This window comes from Hibiscus syriacus, unplaced genomic scaffold, assembly GCF_006381635.1.
Source record: "Hibiscus syriacus cultivar Baekdansim isolate YM2019G1 unplaced genomic scaffold, ASM638163v2 tig00112130_pilon, whole genome shotgun sequence".
NCBI lineage: Eukaryota > Viridiplantae > Streptophyta > Magnoliopsida > Malvales > Malvaceae > Hibiscus > Hibiscus syriacus.
In genome coordinates this window covers 70,328-87,613 of record NW_024063260.1, presented here as the reverse complement: position 1 = coordinate 87,613, position 17,286 = coordinate 70,328, and the positions used below count along the sequence as shown (strand labels likewise).

General features: G+C 37.5%; 1 pseudogene; it reads right to left on the bottom strand.

Annotated features, from left to right (window-relative positions):
* Positions 1 to 6,673, bottom strand: part of LOC120174905 — a 31,042-nt pseudogene extending 24,369 nt beyond the window's left edge.
* Positions 6,674 to 17,286: the final 10,613 nt, after the last annotated feature.

Below are 17,286 nucleotides of genomic sequence, written 5' to 3'. Positions count from 1 at the left end.
ACGATGTGGTAGCGAGTAAGGATCAATGGATAGAAGAAGACTATGCTGCTGGTATTGGTCCCGAAGACGCATTTAATGTGGCTGCTTTGCATGCTTCGCTCTTCCAGAGGCGTGATAATGTCAACGGACTGATGGAAGTCAGTAGGGAGCTCGTGGATGTTGAGGTGGAGAAGAGGGTTGCTGTTGATAAGGCCTTACATGATGTCCCGATTTTTGCTAATGATGGCCCTAAGGTTCTGTTCGCAGATGATAGTGTCGGGCTTATGGAACTAAATAGAGATGTTGGGCAAGTTTGGGAGACCCAGTCTGTTTCCAACAGCTCTAGGCTCTTGGATATCCCCATTGATGAGGTGTATTCAATAAGGATAGAGGGCCAGGGCCCTATATCATATTCTCGTGGGGTGAAAATGGCTCCATCATTCTCGAAGCATATCCAGGATTGTCCTAAATCTCAAGAAAATATTTCTTCTAGTGCTGGAAAAGGAACGAATGGGGTTAAAATTAAAACTCATTCTAAAAGCACCGTTCCAAGAAGAAAGAAGAAGAGTTCTAGAAGGCGACAATTGATACAAGTTGCAAGAAGAAGTATAGTGGATCAAGGTAATTCTGCAAGGGAGATCATTGCTGGTTCGGAGGGTTTACAAAATGAAGTGGAGGCTACTTTTAGTGTTGGAGAGGCTCTGGGTGTTGTATTCTCAGCCATCGAAAGAGGCGGTGATCCACAGATTGAAGCAGAACGAGCTCTCGGGTAAACTTTGATCTGGGTTTGAGTATTGTTTTGACATGTTATTTTCTGTGTGCTCGGATATAATGGATTCGGGTTTCTCAGTTTTAAGTTGGAATATTATAGGGTTGGAGAAAATATTAAATTAAGAGTAATTAGTCAGGTTTTAGAGTCTAATAAGCTTAGTATAATGTTCTTTTAGGAATCAAAAGTGGGTGAGATTTATGTGTTTGTAGAACGAGTTTTACAGGGCTGTTTTGGTAGGGGTTTGATTTTTGCTCCTGCGGAAGGAGCTTCGGGAGGTCTCATTACTTTATGGGATCGTAATGTTTTTGTGATGAACAGTAAGGTCATTCATAGGCGAATAGTTGCTCTTAAAGGCAGACTGATCTTGAATAATTTAGAGATTGGTATTATTAACGTTTATGGGCCAAATTATCAAAGCGAAATAAATGATTTTTTCGAGCAACTTAGTACTGTAATTTCAAGTCTCAATTGCCCAGTTGTTGTGGGGGGGATTTTAACGTAGTAAGGTATGTCTCCAAAAGAATGGGGGTCTCCGATCTACCTGCTGCGAGGAGAATGTTTGAAGATTTCATTTCTAGGTGGGAGTTGTTTAAAGTCCCAATTTTGGGCAGTTTATTCACTTGGTTTAGGGGTGGGTCATCTTTGGTTGCTAGTAGACTGGATATGATACTGATTTCTCCTGAAATTGCCTGTTTGTATCTAGATCTGGTGCAGTTATCTCTTCCAAGAAGTGTATCGGATCATAATCCGGTAGTATTAAAAGAAAGAAAACATAGAAAACTTGTTAGACCCTTCAAATGGTTTAATCATTGGGATAAAGATTCAATTCTTGTGGACAAAATTAAGGATGTGTGTGAGTCGAATAAAGGCAAAAGCATTTCACAGTTATTCTTGCTTACAAAGGTTGTCACTAAAGAAAGAGCATGATCTTTGAGTGAGAATAATATAGATTCTGTGGATAATATTGGGATTTTAATAGAAGAGTTAGAAAAAAGGTGTATTTCGAATCCTAATTCTAATTTTGCCCAGTTCGATCTTATTGCGATAAAGGCTCGGTTGTGGTCACTTTTGCGGAAAGAAGAACGTGAGTGGCTTCAAAAATCTAGACTTAGGTGGTTTAAAGAAGGGGATAGGAATACAAAGTTTTTTCATCTAACTGCTTCATCAAGAACTAGAAGAAACCAGATTTCAAAATTGAAGGTTCAGAATTTGGTTTTAAAACAACAAGCTAGGATTCAGCAAGCCTTTGTTTCTTATTTTTAGGGTTCTTTCAACGAAGTAAAGATTATTCTAGTAAAGAAATAGGACATTCCAGTTAATAGATTGTGTGCTGGCTCGAGAAGGTTGATTGAAAGTATGTTTTCAAAAGAAGAGGTATGGTCTGTTATTAATTCGTCTGATAGGTCGAGAGCGCCGGGCCTGGATGGCTTTAACTTGGATTTTTTTTTAAAAATTCTGGAAGGTTATCAAAGAAAATGTATTGTTGTTCATGCCTAATTTTTATTAGGGTAGAGTTGAGGACCATTCTTTTAATAAGTCATATATCACTCTAATCCCGAAGGTTAATGAGGCGGTTCATCTAGAGGATTTCAGACCGATTTCTCTGGTGGGGAGTTTGTATAAAATAGTGTCTCGGGTTTTGGCAAAGAGAATGGCTAGTTTTCTTAATGAAGTTATAGGGGAATATCAGTTTGCCTTTATTTCGGGTAAGCAGATCGCGGACTGTATCCTGATTGCCAACGAAGTTATTGATGACATTTCCAAGAGAAAGAAAGAAGTTGTGATTTTTAAGGCTGATTTTAGTAAAGCCTATGACACTGTTGACTGGCATTTTTTGAATCTTATTCTTAAGACGATGGGATTCGGAAAAAGATAATAAGATGGAGAAAGTGGGTATATTTCGGCATTTCAACTCCATCCATTGTTGTTCTTGTTAATGGTTGTCCGTCTGACAGTTTTTCAATAAAGAGAGGCCTAAGACAGGGCTACCCCTTATCGCCAATGCTCTTTAATGTTGTTGGGGAGGCTCTTAGTGGCATGTTATTGAAAGCGTCTATAAATGGGTTGTGTGATAGTGTCAGAGTTGGGTTCGGAAACAGAGATATATCTCATATTCAATTTACTGATGACCTATTAATCTTTTCGGCATCAAATGTTATGAGCTTAATGAACTTCAATCGTGTTTTAAAAATTTTTGAGTTGGCCGCGGGACTGAAATTAAATATGAAGAAATCAAAGATATTTGGTATCAATGTTAACGAAAGCAGGATTAAAGCTGGGCGAAATCTCTGAATTACGGATGTGATTCTCTTCCTACGACATACTTGGGTCTTCTGTTGGGCCACAAAAAAATTCGAAGACTCTATGGCAATCAGTGTTGGAAAAGGTACAACATCGTCTACAGAGTTGGAAAAGCAAATTTTTATCCTTTGCGGACAGACTTACTCTGATTAGATCTGTGTTATCTAATTTACCTGTCTACTATATGCCATTATTTCCTATCCCTAAGTTCGTTGCAGATTTTATTGATAAACTCATAGCCTCGTTTGTCTGGAAAAGAAATTCGAAGAGAGGAATTCATTGGTTAAAATGGAAAAATGTATGTGGGCTGAGATCTCATGGGGGCTTGGGTATCTATAATGTTAAAACAAGGAATCAAGCTTTACTCAATAAATGGATTTGGCGTTTTAGTCAGGAGAGTGATAGTCTTTGGGGAAAAAATTATAGTTGCTAAGTACAATTACGATTCTGATTTTATTGTTCCAAAAGAGATTAATTTGCATAACGCTTCTTGGGTATGGCGCATTGTTAACCCGACTGCTTCTTTTGAGGGGAGTGTAAGAGATGAGTTTATTTGCGTTATGGGTAATGGTGATAAAATAGATTTTTAGAATGATTATTGGTCTGAAATGTTTTCCCTTAAAGCATCATTTCCTAGAATCTATGGACTGGCGCAAAATAAATTCGAGAACATATCTGAGTTTGGGATTTGGTTGAATAGGGTCTGTGAATGGAAGATTGAGCTTAAGAGAGGCCTTTTTGAATGGGAAATAGCCATTTGGTTAAATTTTCTGGAGGTTTTAAACAGAGCTGTAAGTTCAGCTCCTGCTATTGATAAATTGAAATGGGTGGGCTCTGATGATGGTATGTACACTCCCAAATCTTTTTTTTCTTAGTGTGGCCACTGTAGGTAAATTGGAAGATCCAATCTGGAAATTTGTCTGGTGTAAATACGTTCCACCAAAAGTGTCTGGTTTTGTTTAGAAAGCAGTGCATTAAAGGTTGCCGGTAATCTCTGAGTTAATCAAGTGAGGAGTTCCTGTTTTGGATAATTCTTGTTGTTCTTTCTGCACTATGTTTCCAGAATCTATTATCATTTACTGGTGTACTGCGAGTGTGTGTGGTAGATTTGGCAACGCTGGTGCTCCATTTGGAACATCAGTATGGTTTTTCCTTCGAATGTTAAAGGCTTGCTGCATGTATGGTATTCTCAGAACATCAAAAAGAAATTTCGGGCGCTATGGAATATCGGGTTTTTCGGTATTATCTGGTATATATGGTTATGCCAAAACAATGTCAGGTTTTAAGGTAAGTCGTCCTTGGTCGATTAGATTTTCCATTCTGCTATGGTTCAGATAGGTGTGTGGGCTAATTCACTTTGGCCCTCGCTGATTCCTAGTATTTAAGATTTTGTTCGTAGCCCCGATTCTTTATTGATTGGAAGATGATGATAGTGTTTTGGATTTTCTGTGAAGTTCCTCTTTATTAAGGTCGGAAATTGAGATTCTGCTGCTATTTTAGTGATCATGGTTTGCTATCACTTCAAGATTATTTTACTCATGTTTAGTTATGCTGGTGCAGCCACAGTTTAGCATAAACGATTTATGATATTGAATTCGTAATTGGTTGCGTTTCTAAAGGAATTATTGGAATATTGTCGATGTTGATGATTCCAGTAGTTTGCGAGGAGTCAACTAACTTCTTTATATGAACTATTTGGTTGTTCCAGTCATGCCAGGCCTTATACTTCAATCTTTTTAGTTTTCAATAGCGTTTTAAGTTCTATTAAGTTGAGGTGAATGGTAAGTGTGGGGATGACTGTGCACTGAGTGGAAGATAGGAGTATGGGTTTATAATTTGTAGCCGATGCATATTCTTGTTGTCCAAGTTTCCGTTTCGAGCTTCAAGAGCCATTTTTCTTGATGATTGATGGTAGAGATCATACTAGAAGTTTAGAATTTCTATTGTACATTTTGTGGAGGTTTTACTGTATTGTTCGATTGTTTAAGGTTTGTTGTCCCTTAGCACTACTGTCTCCTGGTTTAAGATTTGGTCTGTTATTCCAGTTTTGGTTTCTGCTCGATGTTTCATTGGGCAGTGGCTGGTTTTATTAGATGGATCTCTATCTGAGTTTCTCTATGTTAGGATGTAGGGACGATGTTTGTTATGTTGTGTGTCTGATCCACTCGCCCCTGACTCACCAATTCTCGAGGTCTGCCATCACTGTCAGATTCCCCGTCGATAAACATCGAAAACGACAAAATAGGCCTCGGGTAAAATGTTTTACCCCATATTCATTTTACGTCACCACCAGTTGACACTCCTTGGCCAGAGCATCAGAAACAAAAATGAAAAAACAAACAAAAGGTGAGAACATCAACACATGCAACAAAAAGATGAAAAACTAAACTTTAAACGAAAATAAAAAAAGAGATACCATCAACAATAGAAAATAACAATAAAAAAAGACCAGAGAGCAAAAAAGAAAAAACTGAGAGTTCTCTTCGAGTGAAAAAAAGTAAACAAAAAGAGAGATTCATATATTTTTGAAGAGAGAAACACGAAAAGAAACGGGGAGAAGATTACCATCCTTCGTCATCCATTGGAGGGTCAAACGTCGCTAAAGTCTGAGTTCGACGAAGGTACATCCTTAGATCTAGAATGATCAGCTCGTTTTTAGGCTTAGGGGTGTTCAGATCTAGGTTTAGGTGAGGGAAATGATGGTTTTGGGGTAATTTTTTAGGACGCCAGTCGTCGTGTCTGACGACAGATAGCTTCGGCAAGCGGTGGCCGGAGGTTGTCGACCTCCCCCCGATTAGGGAAGTTAGAGAGAGGCAAGAGAGAAATTGTTTTCTCACTTTTTTAGAGAGAGCGTAAAGGTAGGAAAATGAAGTGTATGTGCCATTTTTAGTCTGTTTGGGGGAATATATACCCCTCCTCATACGACGTCTTTTCGGGGGAGGGGTTGTGCATTTTGGGCGTATGGGAAAATCATTCCCAAAGCCCTTGGTTATTGTAAAATTTCATTTTAGTCACTATAATGAAGTTCCTCTTATTTTAATTTGGATATCAAGTTTTACTCTGTTTTTATTTTAACCACTTCCCTTATTTACACGTGTTTTGGATAAATGTTTTATTTAGTCCCTAGATTTTAATGTTTTTCCATTTTAATCCAAATTGTGATGATGGTTAACTTACTTCTCTAGTACCTATCTTGCGTGTTGTTCTCGATTATGGCCATTACTTTTTCTTGTTTTACAGTTTAATCCTCAAGTTTAATATTTTTAATTCTGAATAGTGTTATTGGTTTATTTACGATTCTGGTGCCTAGTTTGTATAATATTCACACTGGTTACCCTAGTCTTTGTTGTTTTTACAGTTTAGTCTTTAAAGTTTCTGTTTTTTTAGTATGCTCTATTCGACTTGTGTCGTGTCGTTTTAACATTTTCTAGTTTACTGCTCGTCATTAGGTAGTTGTTAATTGTGCATGGTTTTTACAGTTGGTTATTTTTGTGCGGATAATTTATAGATACGCACCTTAACTAACAAGGAGTGTGTTTTCAAAAATTGTTTGAACAAAATAATACATTTTATTTTCGAATGAACTTTTTAAATATTTAACATTTGTATTTTATCTATGAACTAAGACAAGGTTATTTTGTATGGGGAATGAAAAGTACTGCCTCAACTAACAAGAATCACATTCCTAATGAGTTTTCATACAAAATAATACCTTTTTATATTCGATTCGTTTCAAACATTATTATGTATTATTAAATATTATGTATTTATTGTTTATTAAAATTAAAGCAATATTATTTTTTAAGGAGATTCCATGGAAATGCCTCCTTAACTAACAAGGAATGTATTTTCGAGAATTGTTTGTACAAAGTAATACCCATTTTAATTTTTCTAAAAAGGATAACAATTTAAATGTATATTCAAGTTCATCAATTTCAACATCCAGATGACTGACAACTGTCATTTCGATGTCAAAATAAATTCATTCTTCTCGGTTAATAAATAAAGAAAATATGCAGTATAGATAAGTAAGGGTCGAATCCACAGGGACTTAGAAAATTATAAATTTCTGTTTGATTTGGTTATACCAGGCGTGAAAGTAGTAAATGGAAGGTTTGGTAAAATGAAATTAAATGGTAAAAAAAGATTAAATAAATAAAGATAATTAAGTAAAAATAGGAGAGTAAAGATTGTAAAATGGATATAGTAAAAATAGCCTCAAGCTTTGCTTTGACTCAAGTTCCTTTAGATCATCGAATTAGATTTTCCCTTCGGCATGTTGGTTACTTTGTCTACAAGGGCAATCCCCATGACTCTATTTTGTATACCGAATACCCAAGACAATCTTTGATTCCGACTTTGGAAATTGATTGTATCAACAACAATTATCGTAGATCAATTACCGTTTAAATTCATGGCAACCGAATCGGATTGTTGCTTCTATAACCGTCAATTTCGATCTCGAAGCTATCTCGCCAAGTGTGTTCCTAGGAAGTCGAATGTGCTTTCTATAAGCTGAATCTTCCTCCCACACGTTTAATCGCAACAATTATCTAGACCAAAGTCTATCTTTGATTTTGAAAACTGTTTTGATTTTGAAAAATAAGCACAGAGATTGAGAGAGATATTCCGAAGATATTAAGGGCCTGTTTCAGTTCTCCCGTTGGAATTGAGTCATCGCTTCAACTCTCGGCTTATGAAAAATTTAGCTATGCATGACAAAAGTCATACTTAGCATTTTAAAAACAAAACTTGAAAATAAAAGAAAATTGGAAAACTTGAAAAGTGAAAAGAGAAAGCTTTAATAAAACTAGAAAGAAAAGAATATTGTAAACTGAGTGATGAGTTTAGGCTTATCCCAAGAAGGTATTTATAGCCTCTAAAAGCCTAAGGATAAACCAAGTAAATAAAATAAAATAATCCTAAAGATAATTATTTTTTCTAAATTCATACTTTAAACTAGTCTCCTAATGCAACTCTGCTCGTCCATCTTCCAGAAGGCGTGCTGAGAGGATCTTCTAGAAACCGCCGCTGACTGGACCTTCTAAAAACTATCACGTCAGACCGTGTTGTGCCCAGAGTCATGCCCATGTCTCCAGCCGTGACCAAATAATAATAAAATATAGAATGCGTCCGTTTTGTCACTAATTCTGGAAAGTAAGGACCTACACAAAAATAGGCATAACACAACCAAATCATCAGTAATAAATCCAAAAAAATCTAAGAAATAGCGAGAAAATATTAACAATTCTGAACACTCATCAAATTCCCCCTCATTTATCTCATGCTTGTCCTCAAGTATGATTAATCAAATCAATCAAAAATTTCATTTACCTTTTTTTTTCAAGTTTCATATTCGAGAAAGCAATGTAGAGACCACAATAACTATTCAAGTCAAGAAATCAATCAATTGAACATCACCAATTGGAACAAGTCAAGTGCAATTGTAATATCCATTCATTTATTAATCTCAATGCTTATAACTCAACACCTTACCGGGATTCACTCAAATCACTCATTGTGTTTGGGGTAAACAAACGCTCAATGTAAGAATCGACACTTTATTACCATAGGCCTGTAAGTAAATCAAATCTCCACTACTAATAAGAACAAGATGCATAAATCAAAGGGTATTTTATGGGTTGTAACGAGACTTAGGTAAAGGTGGGGAAAAGGATAAATATATGGCTAAAAATTCAAGGCAAGGAAATAACAAATAATAAGTCCAACTCCATCAAAACATTAAGCACAACAAGATAAAAAAAATTATCAAACAACAAAATTCTTTTCGGAATGCATTTGATTTTTTTCTTTTTCACATTTTTGTTGTTCTGTTTCCATTTTTATGTCTTTTTTTCTCTTTCTTTTTTCGAACAACATTCTTCTTCTTTTTTTGTCTTTTTTTTTCTTTCAAACTGCTGTTGTTTCTTCTATTATTATTATTATTATTTTTTCATGGAGCGTACATCGGATAACTGCTCACTGGCCCTGAAAATAGTAGAAAAGAGTGATAAAATAAAAAGGTTTGGGTTTATAAACATGGTGAAAACAAGGAAATAGTAATAGGCTCAAAAGTGGTTAACTAGGGAAAAATGCATGGGTAGGCAATTTAGTTAGGAAACGGAATGGTTAATCCTAAGGTGCCCAAATCATTTTTAAGCATCATGTTCATGTGTAATCTCGACAGTATCTAACATGTAGGTTCTGGAATACCAATGTCAAATTCGACATACTCAATCCAATAAAATGAGAGCAAAATGATATGCTCGTAAAGGCTCAAATCTCACCAAATTGTTTCATGCATTGAGCTAATCACATTTCACCCAACAAAATCATGGAATATCACAAAAACACGAACTTGATCACAATTCATGCTATTCGCTATCAAGAACATCCTAACTTAAACAATAATGTGTTCCCAAACAAGCATATCATACAAAAAATATTCAACAAGACAAAGAAATTCAACGAAATTTTCGCAAATCCAACCAACACATACTAGCATCAAAATATAAAGATAAGTAAAGGAAAATTCAATCTACACTCTACTCCCCCTCACTTAAAGTGTTTTGCCTCAAAACGTAAAATTAAAGTGCAAGAGAAGGAATAGAGTACTCCCCGGATCTAATATCAACCACGGTCATGGCCTCGGCCGCGGTAGGAGGCACTAGGACGTAGATAGGAAAGAATCTCAATGATGTTCATCTCGATGGAATGAAGGTGGTTGTGGACTTCATCCATCTGAGACTGCACATCCGGGCGGGTGTTGCAGGTGGCGGCGCTAGCGTATTACGGCGCATGAAGACTTGCTCGCTGCAAAGAGTGAGGACACCCGGTGGAACGAAGTATGGTGCGCTCGGGGTTCCAGTAAGTAGGCCCATCGAATCCAAGCATCGCTCATCCAAAGCATCTATAGAAAAAGCATAAGTAAATCATGTAACGTCAAAATTAGTGAGGTGAGAAGTTAAATGAGTAATGTAAAAACCAAGGATAAGTGGACGATTGGATCGAATAATGATCTCAAAGGCCCGAGCAAACCAAAATCCCAAGTTCACATGCTCGCCGGTTGACATGCACCATAAAAAGAATAGCTCAACTCAGCTTAAGGAGGAGGATGAGTCGCTCCGGCCGAAATAATTGTAAGCACGGAAGCGATGATGTAGTGAAAGGTTGGGTCGTGGATAAGATGGGCTCGAGTCGAGCGAGCGCTGACCGTGTGGCCGGTAAGAGCTTCATAGGCTATGTCGGCATCGAAATTATGTGGAATCTCAAGTAAAGCAGTTAAATATGCATGATTCGTGGCATCCGTCACGAACCCCATAGCAAGATTAAATTCTGATATAAACATTGAAAAATAACTTCCACATAGTCGAAATGTAATAACATCAGGCGAATTAACATTAAGAAGACGTTGTAGCAAAAAATTAAAAGTGGCATAGAATTCAAACACGAGTTCATAAAACGTTCCACATTTATTCATCGGATATAAATTACAACCAATGACAGCGAAATATGCGTGAACAGACTAACGTAAATGCAATGTTTCTAAAGTTTGAGTCGGAATGTACTTAGCTACACGGAAAGGACGATGTCATACCGACTCAAAATGTACCAATTTGTCATCCGAAAATTGTAAATACCTGTGCAACGTCTCTTCGGGAGGGACAGCGTAGGACTGACCCCTTCGTTTGCGCTCCGAGTTCTCTTGGGCTGGCGGTGGACTGGAAGGAGTATCACCCGGGCTAGGGGAATGATTCGGCGAAACATCACCCCCTCATTACTGCCGAGAGCTCGATGTCGCAGGTGAGGGATCGGGGGGAGAAAAATCGATAGTAAAGTCTTCTGTAAAACCATAAATAGGATGATACATTAACAACGGTTGAACTAAAATAGGACTAGAGTTTTCCTCGAGAGCGTTATCCGATACCGCCGAATGCATCGAATACGACGGTAATATCATCGGTTGTGAACGGGACGATGATGTTGCAGCTATCGACATTGAGTGAAATGACAAAGATGGAGAGCGTGGTGGTGACAGATCGCGAGATGTGCTCGGCCCGGGGCAAAATAAAGCGGTTGGCACAAATGCCGAATGATATGGCGACGTTGAAGCTTGGCCATGACCTTACGTCGATTGAACTGAGGGTGGTGGTAGGATGAAATCGGAGTCGCTCGAAAACTTAATGAACGACGGCGCATTGGATCGATGACGTCCTCCAAGGATGGTGGGCGGAGGAGCGTTAGAGTTGTCAGGTCGGTTTCGCGTGCGCATCATCGAGGATTAGGGAGTAAAGGGTAGCGTGAACACGTTGGATTGAGTAGAGTTTTTCGGTGATGCCGTTGGAGGTGAGTAGAAGGAAGGGTAATGGATTTGCATTTGTTTGGGGAGGGCAATCGACTTGGAGAAGATGAAATGGGGTGGGTTTAAGTTTGGCTTCTACCGTGGGGTGTTAGAGTTTGAAGTGAATATGGATTTTTTTTTAAGATAAATATGGGTTTAAAATTAAAAAGTTGATTGATAGAGATTAGGGTGGGGGCCACGGTCAAATTAAAAAGAGAATAAGAGAAGGGATTGGGGGTGGGGCGACAGAAAGATAACAAAAAGGGAAAAAGTAATTTTGGGTTTTGCTAACGTGCGTCGGCCTCCTCTAAGGGTTTTACTAACGTGCGCTGTTTAATGAAACAATGCGCACGACTGGGTATATATTTTTCCTACTTTGTTCGACTATTCACTACTCAATAGAATCTGAAATTAGCACTGTTCGAATTATAATTTAGTAAATCTTCGTCGTTTAAGTTCGAATAAAAATATTCGATTCATGCAAAAATAAAAATTAAATAAAACATGCTCGATTGAAATAAAAAATAAAACAAAAAATAAAAATAAAATGTAACGGAATTAAAAACAATGAGTTGACTCCCATGAAGTTTTTTTGTTTAACGTCGTTAGCTCGACGACCTAATTCAGACTACTGGTTCTTCTAAGTTGAGATCTTCAATTAACCAAGCTTGGTTGTTCGCATAATATGGTTTAATCATGTTTCCATCGACTTTAAATCAACTTCCCGAATCATCTTCAAGTTCGATTATGCCATGAGAAAATATTTCAGTTACCGTATAAGGTCCGCTCCCTTTGATCAAAGTTTACCTACATAAAGTTTTAATTTTGAATTAAAAATAACTTTTTGTCCGATAGAAAAAGATTTATAAAAAAAATTCGATCATGAAATTCTTTTATTTTGTCCTTATACATTCTAGCGTTGTCGTAAGCATATCTCCAGATTTCCTCAAGCTCTTGTATATGTAACTTTCGTGTTTTGCCAACCGCTTCTAATTCCATATTGCACTGCTTTATAGCCCAATATGCCTTGTGTTCCAGCTTGACAGGTAAATGACATGGCTTACCGAATACAAGGTGATATGGCGACATACCGATAGTTCCTTTATATGCAGTTCGATAAGCCCACAAAGCGTCAATTAATTTCAAACTTTAATCTTTGTGATTTGTCTTGACTATTTTCTCAAGAATCGTCTTTACTTCACGGTTTAAAATTTCTGTTTGTTCGTTTGCGGATGATAAACCATGGAAATCCTGTGATTTACTTCATGTTTTTTCATAAGCGCATCAATTACCCGATTGATGAAGTGTGTGTCGCGGTCGCTTATTATTGCTCTTGGTGTACCAAACCTGGAAAAATACAATTATTTAGAAATTGAACAGTAGTTTTGGCATTGTTGTTTCGAGTGGCTTTAGCTTCTACCTACTTCGAAACATAGTCAATCGCAAGAATTATATAACAATTGCCAAAAGAAAAAACAAAAAGACCTATATAGTTAAGTCCCCAAACATCGAATATTTCACATATATGTATACGATTAAGGGGCATTTCGTTTCTTCGACTCAAATTACCTGCACGTTGACAATTATCGTAGGACTTGCAAAATAAGTAAACATCAAGGAAAATATGAGGCCAAAAGAATCCTCATTCCAAAATTTTATGAGCAGTTCGCTTCGTCCCGAAATGTTCACCACATGAATAAGAATGACAAAAATTTAAAATTGAGCTTACCTCGCTTTCAAGAACACATCGTTTAATTACCTGGTCTGAACAATGCTTCCAAAGATATGGATCATCCCAAATGAAGAAACGAGATTCTCTTTTAATACGGTTTACTTCGGCTATCGTCAAATCAGATGGTAATTTACCTGTAGCTAAGTAATTAACTATATCTGCGAACCAATGTATTGACTTCTGCATCATCATCAAGCTTTTCTCCGGGAATTCCTCACGAATGGGAGGATCAACTGTACTGATTGGAAGCTGCGGCTTAAGTGATTGGCCACTAAGTTCTCACATCCTTTCTTGTCATTGATTTCTAAATCAAACTCTTGAAGGAGTAAGATCCAACGGATTAGTCGTGGTTTTGCCTATTTTTAACTAAGCAAGTACTTCAAGGCTGCATGATCAGAGAAAACAACAACTTTAGTGCCAAGAAGATATGATATAAATTTATTTAATGCAAAAATAATAGCGAATAATTCTTTTTCGGTTGTTGAATAATTCTGTTGTATGGAATCTAAGGTACGGGACGCATAAGCGATAACGTGAGGCTCTTTCCCGATCATTTGTCTGAGCACGGCTCCAACACTTCCGTCTGAAGCATCACACATAACTTCGAAGGGAAAATCCCAATTTGGTAGTTGGATTATGGGTGCCGAAACCAACTTTTCCTTTAATACGTCAAATGATTCTCGGCATTGTTGGTCAAAATTGAAGGCTTTATCCTTCTGTAATAGCTCGCACAATGGTTGCGCCACCTTGGAGAAATCCTTAAAAAATCTAAGGTAAAAACCTACATGACCAAGGAAAGAACGAATTTCCCTCACCGTAGTGGGTAAGGAAGTAAACGTATTATATCAATTTTTGCCTTATCTACCGCAATTCCTTTAGATGAAACAATATGGACTAGAATTAAACCCTTATCAACCATAAAGTGACACTTTTCATAATTCAAAACAAGGTTAAATTCTAGGCATCGAAGCAACACATTTTTCAGATTTAATAGACACTCATTGAATGAATTACCTTAAACAGTGAAGTCATCCATGAAAACTTCAATACCTTTCTCAATAAAATCAGAAAAAAATATTAATCATACACCTTTGGAATGTGGCAGGTGCATTGCAAAGTCGGAAAGGCATACGTCGATAAGCGAATGTGCCGAAGGGGCATGTGAATATTGTCTTTTCTTGATCTTTAGGTGCTACTGGAATCTGGAAGAAACCTAAAAATCAATCAAGACAAAAATAGTAAGATTTATCAACTAATCGTTCTATCATTTGATCTATGAATGGAAGAGGAAAATGGTCGTTTCGAGTTAAAGAATTCAACTTCTTATAATCGATGCAGACTCTCCATCCATTTTGAACTCATGTTGATACAAATTCTTCTACAGAATTTTCGATCACAATAACTCCTGTTTTTTAGGAACTACATGTATCAGACTTACCCATTTACTATCCGAAATTGGATATATAATGTCTGCATCTAGGATTTTTTGTATCTCTTTTTTTACCACTTCCATCATTGGCGGATTTAGTCAGCGTTGACCTTCACGTGTTGGTTTTGCGTCTTCTTCGGTTTTAATTTTATGCATACAAGTAGATAGACTCAACCTTTTTATGTCGGTGATGGTCCATCCTATAGCTTCCTTGTGTTGGTGCAAAATCATGATTAAATCCTTTCCTCCTCCTCGGATAATCCTTTTGATATGATTACTGGTAAAGTGTTATTTACTCTGAGGAAGGCATATTTCAAGTGATCCGACAATGGTTTCAATTCAACTTCGAGCGCCTGCAAAACAGAATGTAAGACTTTAGGCTTAGAAGAAATCAAATTCAATTCGATATAATCAGAATACATGTTCTCATCATGATCTTCTGGCTCCCTGCATAGATCAAAGGTAAAATTAGTCCTTAAAAATTCATCAGCCAAAGGATCAATTAAATTGACAAAATTTAGACTTTCCACTTTATCATGATATCTCATTGCCTTATATACGTCAAATTTAACGACCTCACTGCCAAATTCCATAGTTAAAATCTCGCTTCTCTCGTCAATTTCCGTGTGTGCAGTGCTTAGGAAAAGGCGCCCCATCAGGATATCAGAGGATGTGCTTGTGCGGTCATTTTCCATGTCGACTATATAAAAATCGGCGGGAAATATCAAATCGTTTACCTTTACCAATACATTCTCTAAGAGTCCTTCTGGATAGATCACCAATCTGTCATTAAGCTGTATTGAGATCTTTGTATCCTTCAAATGATTGTTAGTAATCATTTTATAAACAAATAGAGACATTACATTAATTGATGCATCAAGATTGCACATGGCTCGTTTTATCTCAACCTTACCAATTTTACAAGGTATTGCGAATATTCATTGGTCTTTTAGTTTAGGATGTAACTTTCGTTGGAAAACAGCTGAGACGTGCTCTCCTAAATTCACTTTCTTGACCCCATTAAGCTTCATTTTTTTCGTACAAAGATCCTTCAGAAGCCGTGCATACCTTGGAACTTTCTGGATAACCTCAATGTGAGGTATGTTAACTTCCACCTTCCGAAGTACGTCTAATATTTCCTTTTCCTCAGCTTGTTTATCCTTTTTAACTAACCTCGATGGAAAAGGTGGTGGCACGTCGTAGGGAGATGGCGTTGGATCGTTCATTTGTTCTTCGTCATTCTATTTCTGGGATCATGAATCATCAGTCTTTTTATCTTTTTGGATTTCTTTGTCTGATGGGACAAGTGGCGCCACTACTGTACCACTCCGAAGAGTGATGGTGCTAACATTCTCCCTCGAGTTTACCTCAGTTTGAGACGGAAGCTTACCTTGTGATTCCAAGTGGCATACGGTTTGAGCCAGTTGGCTCATTTGCTTATACATTTCTTGTAGGTGGGCTACGATACGAATCTAGAATTTTTCTTGGGAAAGTGTTAACCTCTCGACAATCGACTCTAATGATGTCTTCTGCTTTTGTTGGGGAGGTAGAGGTGGTCTTGCCTGATAACCTTGATTTGATCTTGAATTTTGAGCATAGTGGTCTTGCCTGGGTTGTATGTATTACTGTAGGGATTATAAGCTTTTTGAGGAGGTCCCGAAAAGTTCCCAACTGCATTGACTTGAGCTGCTGCATCATCTTGAATCAGTGGACAATTGTTTGTCGGATGATAAGGTAATACACATATTCTACACGATCTGGTTTGTCCTGTTTTCCTACAACAAGAGAGTTGATGACTTCAGTTAACTTATCTATTTTACTTTCTAAGGAAGATGAACTTATCTCATGAACCCTTCGAGGAGGTTCATTATTTGTGCGGAACTGTTGGGAATTTGCGACCATTGTGGAAATTAAGTCCTAGCCTCAGTAGGAGTCATATTCACCAAGGCTCCGTCGCTGGCAGTATCGATCATCTTCATTTCCAGGGGAGATAATCCTTCATAAAAGTATTGAATGAGTGTTTGTTCAGTTAACCCATGTTGTGGGCAACTAGAATATAACTTTTTAAACCGCTCTAGTAATCGTAGAGTGACTCTCCATCGAGCTGCTTGATACCAAGTATTCTCCTTCGTAGTTCACTTGCTTTCACCGTAGGGAAAAACCTGTCAAGAAAAAGAGAGTCATTTGAGCCCATGTAGTAATAGAATTAGGGGGAAGATAAAATAATCACTCCTTAGCTGAATCGGCTAAGGAAAAAAGAAAAGCTCTAAGTTTGATTTTGTCATCGGTTACTCCATGTGGTCTCATGCTGGAGCAGATCATGTGAAATTCCTTGAGATGTTTGTGTGGATTCTCGTTTGGCAATCCGCGGAATGTAGGGAGGAGATGAATAAGGCCAGTTTTCAACTAGTATGGAGCTTCGCCTTGAGGAAAAACAATGCACAAAGGCCCTTGTTCAGTAAGTTTCGCGGCTAACTCCCGTGTAGTAGGATCGGCCATCAGAATTGTATTAACGGATTCACCTGAATTTGATTCTTCTTCTAGGTTTGATTGTTATCTTTTTTCTCCAAAGCGTCTGTGTGTAGAGTCTCTTAGCTTTAGCTTCGATCTCTGGGTCGTAATCCACTAATCCGCCCGAATTAGTCCTGGTCATAAATCAAAAGCAAACAAAAAATTAGTAACTTTGGCGAAGTCCCCAGCAATGGCGCCAATTTGACAACTATCGTTTCGAT